This window comes from Lactuca saligna, chromosome 8 (genome assembly GCF_052625555.1).
Source record: "Lactuca saligna cultivar CGN05327 chromosome 8, ASM5262555v1, whole genome shotgun sequence".
Lineage (NCBI taxonomy): Eukaryota > Viridiplantae > Streptophyta > Magnoliopsida > Asterales > Asteraceae > Lactuca > Lactuca saligna.
Genome location: NC_136424.1, coordinates 211,359,527 through 211,366,085, shown reverse-complemented (window position 1 = coordinate 211,366,085; position 6,559 = coordinate 211,359,527). Strand labels below are relative to the sequence as shown.

The 6,559-nt window shown below is 34.4% G+C and overlaps 1 pseudogene; it reads right to left on the bottom strand.

Annotated features, from left to right (window-relative positions):
• Positions 1 to 4,207: 4,207 nt before the first annotated feature.
• Positions 4,208 to 5,399, bottom strand: LOC145011697 (cytosolic sulfotransferase 13 pseudogene; annotated as a pseudogene).
• Between the last annotated feature and the right edge of the window lie 1,160 nt (positions 5,400 to 6,559).

The following is a 6,559-nucleotide window of genomic DNA, read 5'->3' as shown; positions in this document are numbered from 1 at the left end:
CTTAAGAAGGTTGGTTATTGAATTCCCAAAATGTAATGTAAGGTTGTACACTGAAAACATGTTTACTCTTGTGAATGGAAAGTTATCTAGTTTGTTACACTTTTCTGATTATGTTCAATGTTCCCCAGGAAAATCCCACATTTTCCTAATGTGAGAGATGTTGGTTACCAATATGAAGATGTATACTGAAAAACCAGTTATCTTGTGAAATGTATTAGTTTTAACACATATATAAAACTAATATTCACAAGTAAATTAATTACTAATTCATTATTACTATTAAATAAATCTTTGTTATCCTAATTGCGAGTCCCATAACCATACAATAAGACTAAATATGGCAATAAGTAGTCCACATCACCTTATGACTTTCGTCACCCTTGAACCATTTCGGTTCGGTTGTAGCTAGCAGCCAGGTGTGGGGTAGTCAGCCCCATATAGATCTATACACTCAAGTCACGTTCCCTTATCTAACAGATTCTGGTTATGGTTGCGGTCCTCCACTCGCGTATCTCTGTGGAGTGTTCACTGAGGACGTGTCTCCAATTATATAGGACTAACAAATTTACTAGTAATAATACGATGATCCTCCACTCGCATATCTCTGTGGAGTGTTACCGAGGACAAAATAGTCTACAAAGTTTTATGTTCAAAGGTTTAAATGTCATGCTTTTAACTGATAAAAATGTGGAAAGCCATTTGTGAAATAATAAACATAACAGCTTATAACCAATTTCACAAATAATGTATATGATTATCCTGCAAGTTTCAAACTGTTATCCGTTATGATTATCAGTGTCAAAAGAATATGAAATATGAAACACTCACATGTAAAACAAGTTTTGAGTACAAGTATCGCTTGTACTTTGCTTGTATCCCCCCCCCCCTGAAAACAGTGAAAACAGTGAAAAAGGGTAGGGGTATGAACTCACCAGACGAGAAGGCGCAACTATTTTGGACACTGAACATTGGTTCGGGGCTTGTTAACACGCGAGGTTCCTATGTAATATGAAATGGTATCCAAAGGTATCTAATTAGCCTTTAAAACACTAATTAGATATGATAATACACTCCAATGAACTAAAACACCTCAAAACGAGTGTTTGGAGTGACCCGGGTGACATGTACGAACGTGTAATGATGCGAGGGACTTGGGAATTGAGTTTACTCCTCAAGAGTAAACTCCTAAATGAGTTTTCGGCCATATATCCCCTACTTACATAAGTTCATGGCCGTGAACTCATGATTGGGTGATTTTGAGTGCTAAATGGCTTAAATGGACATGGGGAATGCTAGAATGGATTTTTTTCTAATGCCTTGGAATGAATTGGATGAACATGTAAACCAATTATGGGATTTCACAGCTGTAAACATGGAGTTTACGGCCGTAAACTCCCCCAAGCTCAAACCATATTTATTTTGTGATGCCTAGGACAATCACATGTGATTCTAACTAATTTTCCAAGCATTGATATGAATTTAGGGCATCAAATGACACATAATTAGGAGTTTATGGCCCTGGAGCATTTTTGATGGCCATAAACTCTCAAATGAGGGGTGTTTGACATGTTTACGGTCCCCAAACTATTTTCAGATGATTCTAGGATTTATTCCAAGGCTTTTGGTGAAGTTACAAGGCATTCTAACATGTTTAAATGATTTTACTCTCCATGTTTGAGGGGTTTACGTCCCAAGCACATTCCTTATTTGTCCCTCAAAATCCATGTCTAGGGTGCTCTAAGTCCTGGTTTGTAAGCCATAAGGTCATATCTAAGTCCCAACGATGATTTGGAAGGGTTAAAGTGCTTAAAAACCCTATTATTATGTGTTTAGGGCCCAAGCATGCTCCTTGGCTATAAACACATGTTCCAGGTTCAAAATGATAGATTAAACACGAATTTGAAGGCCTAAGAGGTTACAAACCAAGTTAGGGATGTTACCTCAAAGATTTGGAGCCTTAATTCAATGTTTTGGACCTTGAATCTTTGGTTGAGGAGAGAGGTTAGAGAGAGAGAGTAGTAAGAGAGAGAAAAAGCTTCAAATGGAAGATCAAACATCTTTAAATAGTGCCTAAGTTTTGGACACGGTCGAACTCTACCCGATACCAGCATTATACGGTGCTTTTGGTTGCACCCGATTGAGTTACCGTAACCCGATATGGTAAATTCTAAAATGTTTCCAATTATTAATATGAAGTGCTAATGTGAGTTCTAAACATGTTTAGACACTCATTAGGTCATAATAGAAGTCCCATAATTATGACCTAATTAAATGACGAAATCAGAAACGAAATTGGAAACGGCGTTTGGATTATTGAAATGAGTTATGAAAAGGGTTACAAGCAAAGATACGAATTTTCGGGTTGTTACAAGTTTGCAGGTGCATATGTGTACAACTTGAAGGGTGCATTATATAATTACGTTCTAGTTTATACGTGGGTTTTCAGGTCATTACTACCTGATGTATATAATGTTTGTTTGGTTATTGTTTACATTATTATTAAACTAGATATTTAATTCCTTTGTATATTCTCAAGTTCAAACTTGTTAGCATATTAGGGTTTCATCTTCTTTGGTTGTAATCTATTCATATCTACGTGATTCTTGTTGAGAGTAGATAGGAACTTTGTTGTGAGATTTTTGATGTAGTTGTACGTGTAAATGTTTTGGTTAGGCTTGAACATAACTATCATGTTGGAAAGTCATGTTTATAATTTTGTCATGGTATTAGAGCCAAGGTTGCTCAGTTGACTCGATTTCACTGCATCACTCGTTCGTCATTTGCATCTTCCCTTGACAATATAAATCATTCCATATGGAAGTTTTCTCTAAATTGTATCCCTCTTTTTTCAATTCTAGCACTTAAAGGTATCTGAGACCAGTCTTACACTTTCCTATTATGTAATTCCGAGACTGATGCTCTTAATCGTGTTTCCTTTAGGTTCATCCGAGACAGATGCTCTTAATCGTGTTTCCTTTAGTTTCTCCTTCTTCTCTCAAGTTTAGGCTCACGTGCTACTTGCCAAACAGGCCCAAAGTAGCCAAATTCCATGAAGCATTAATAGGTACTTATTTGGCTTCGGTGGAAAATTACAAGTGAAGGTACTTTTAGAATGATAATAATTTATATAGTTAAAGTGGTAGAAGTTATTCAAGTCGGATTGTTTTGTTGGATGAAGAACAAGGCTCCAATTTATAACATAAACTAGTGACCCTCTCCTACGATTACTAGTAGCCTGTAAAGGTAACTGTGCTAGGCCAGTTGGGTTGTGTGCATTTACTGTGTGCAATTTTTGGTGTGAATTCGCTATTAAATCTCAACACAACATTTGGATTGTGTGTTTTTTTTCTCACATTGGGATTACAAATTTTGTAGTGTAATGAGATTATTCTTTAGCTGTTAATTCTTTTTAGATTGTTAATGGTGGTATTTAAGGCTCTGTCGGTGTGAATTTCTTATTTTGGCAAGTCTATAATGTGGCTTGTTGAAGTTGTGGTATGTTATTATCTTGACCTCTCGGTTTTGTAGACATATGAAAATAAAGACCTATTTTATAGATGGTCCTATTAGACTACCCCATTAGGACAATTCGGATGAGCCGGTGGTCAATTTTCAATTAAAAGAAAATAGAAACTAAAACATTTTCGGTGACCTAGGCCGGAGACACAACCCAAGTTCACTGAAGCACGACAACTTTTAATCCAAGATAAACCCATGTGTCCAATTGTTAATAGTGGAGCGAAATACACTTTTGTAATTAAATTTAATTTTGTTAATAATTCTATCTTATTTTGAGTAAAAAAATTAAATTAAATATACCAAAATACATGATTAATTTTTATCTACAAAATAATATCTATATCGATATAGTTTTTTTTTTATGTTTTTTTAATATAAAATTGAATTGGGGTGGTTTGCTAATGGGAATAAAAGATTGGGTTTAGTTGCATTATAAATATAGAAGATAGAAAAATTAGTCTTTTGATAAATTACTAAGTCGGATAGTGTTGTGAATGAAGATAGTCTTATGGATTAAAATTTAGGAATGGGCATAGAAGGCTTTTAAAAATATTCTTTTTGGATGGATGATTTTTCCCTTCTAAAAAAACCTAAAATAACTATCACAAAAATCAGACAATCACACCCTTTCATCCATGTACAAAAGAAAAAAAAGGTGCCGTGTTTGAAAATTATAGTAACTAAATTCATTCATTTATTAGATACAATATCTTTTACACAATAAGATTTGTTCAAGCCAATCACTGAAACACACTTAGTAATACATATTCAATTAAAAAAATAGATGATGAAGATCGTTATTGCATACCCATTTATCATCACATGCACCTTATTAGAATGAGATATCCAAACCATGAAACTTTTCCATCGTAATGTCATCCAAAATCTGGGTCATTTCATTTGTAAGATAATTTCTCCATCCTCCAACCTTCCCTTCCCTAAAGAAAGTGTTATTAGCCATACCCTTACGATAATCCCCATTCTTATTAACTTCCTTTAAAATTTCAAAACTACATAGTGTCACGATCTCATCCACCACACCATTGGCCACTTCCTTCTCCGTGAAAGGAAAGCCCAAGAACTCTGCCAAACGCTTCACTTTACTTGCAGTATCTACTTTCATGTCCTCATATGTTAAAAATAGAATCTTTGTCGGATCTTCAGAACTAGCCTTATGGTACTCTTTCACATGATCCCAGTAAGGTCCATATGGCAAAAAACCTTTAACAAACACATTAAGCATCTCACCGATGGTCATTTGGGTACGAGACTTATCTGTCAACTTGTTTGCAAAGTAAAACCAAGATACCAAAGCATCCTTAGGGTTCCTACACATGTAAACTAATCGACATCCAGATTCAAGAATGGATTTCGGTAATGTTCTGTAAGGTATATGGCTAGAGAAGAGACGTGGTGAATTTCCATGGACATAAGTGGGAACGATACTAATGATTTCAGTCTCAAGGAAAGGCACACATTTGTGGGGGTTATAGATTTTCAGAGGGTGATTTAACGGATTGATGTTTTTATACTTTGTTCTGTTCACAATAGCAAACACGAGGGCCTTAATCCATGTTGTACCACATTTTGGTTGTGTAACGATGTAGATATCAGTTGATTGAGCTTGAAATCTTTCTTGCACAGCCATCACTGTTTCAATTGAGAATGCATGATCCGAGATATACCAATATCCTTGATACATGTAAACGTCTTCACCCATCCAGCCTTTTTCTCTTGGAAATTTGGTAAACTTCTCCTTGTAACTATCTGAAAGGAGGGTAAGAATTTTTTTTTCATGTTCTTCATGATCTGAGTTAGGTTTAGATGCCAGTGAAACATCAGGGATAAACATTGGAAGGATGTTCATGTGTGGAGTGAAATGAAGTTTGAGTGCTTAAAATATATACACATAAAGGGTGTCCAAATTTTGAAGATAAAAGCATTGTAGTTTCTCAATAACATCGTACAAAACGTGGGGGACATTGTTATCATGATTAACTTTAGCGAGAGTTATGTTTTAAATAAGAACCGCCTGGTAAAGTGTTAGATTATGTTTTTGACTCACTATTCCTAAAATATTTTACATATTTGGTCCCTGTCGTATACAAAAATTGGCAAGTTTTGTCAATATTTGAAATTATCCTAATGTCATCGTTATTTTTCCTTTTTATTTCCCATTTAAACAATGGGTAGTTAAAACTAATTATGTTATATTTTTTACGATGACGGTTTGACCCTATGAAAAAAATGCTACGTACTAACCTATGCTTTATAGAAAATTGGATTTTTCGACATAATCTCCAACAGTACTTGTAGAGTTGTAGTCCATGTTTTAACAATTTGATACTAGTAATCAAAGGGCGTGTTTGGTAAAAGTAGCAGATAATGGGTAGTGAGTAGCTGGTAGCATTTAAATTTGAAGCGTTTTGTTAAAAGCTTCTCCCTATAGCTTTTTATTTTGTAGCGTTTTGTATTGAGTAAAAGTTAAATCCTCCTGATGCCCGAAGACCTTTATTTACGAGCATTTTCTTAAAACCTAGAAGCTAGAAAATCCTAAGATGTATATTGAATATATCCAAAACGTTTTCATTTTCTTAAGCATGTGGACTTTTTATCTAACTCCATTATATATAATTCTTTAAGTCAATTTAGATTAACCACTTTACTATTAAAAGTTGTTTAAAAATATAAAATAAATTACATGGACTAACTTAGTACCATTCTAAAGACAGATTCATGATAAAGATAGGAAAAAAAGACAGGGAAAAAGTATCAATCAGAAAAGTTTTCTCAATATCAAATCCAGAAGGTCGATGAACAGTATTTGAATGATACTTCATCTGGAAATTCATCTTCGAAAGAATCAAATACTCCAGTTCAAAAATGGCAACCAATATCAAAGAACAAACACACTGAGAAGCATGTGAAGACCGTTAGTGAAAGTTCAAAACTATAAAAAAATTATGTTTTGATCTCTTTAATTGATGATGTCGAATTAATTGATACTTTCAAAAACAAAGTTCAAAATTGGGCTTTAGGT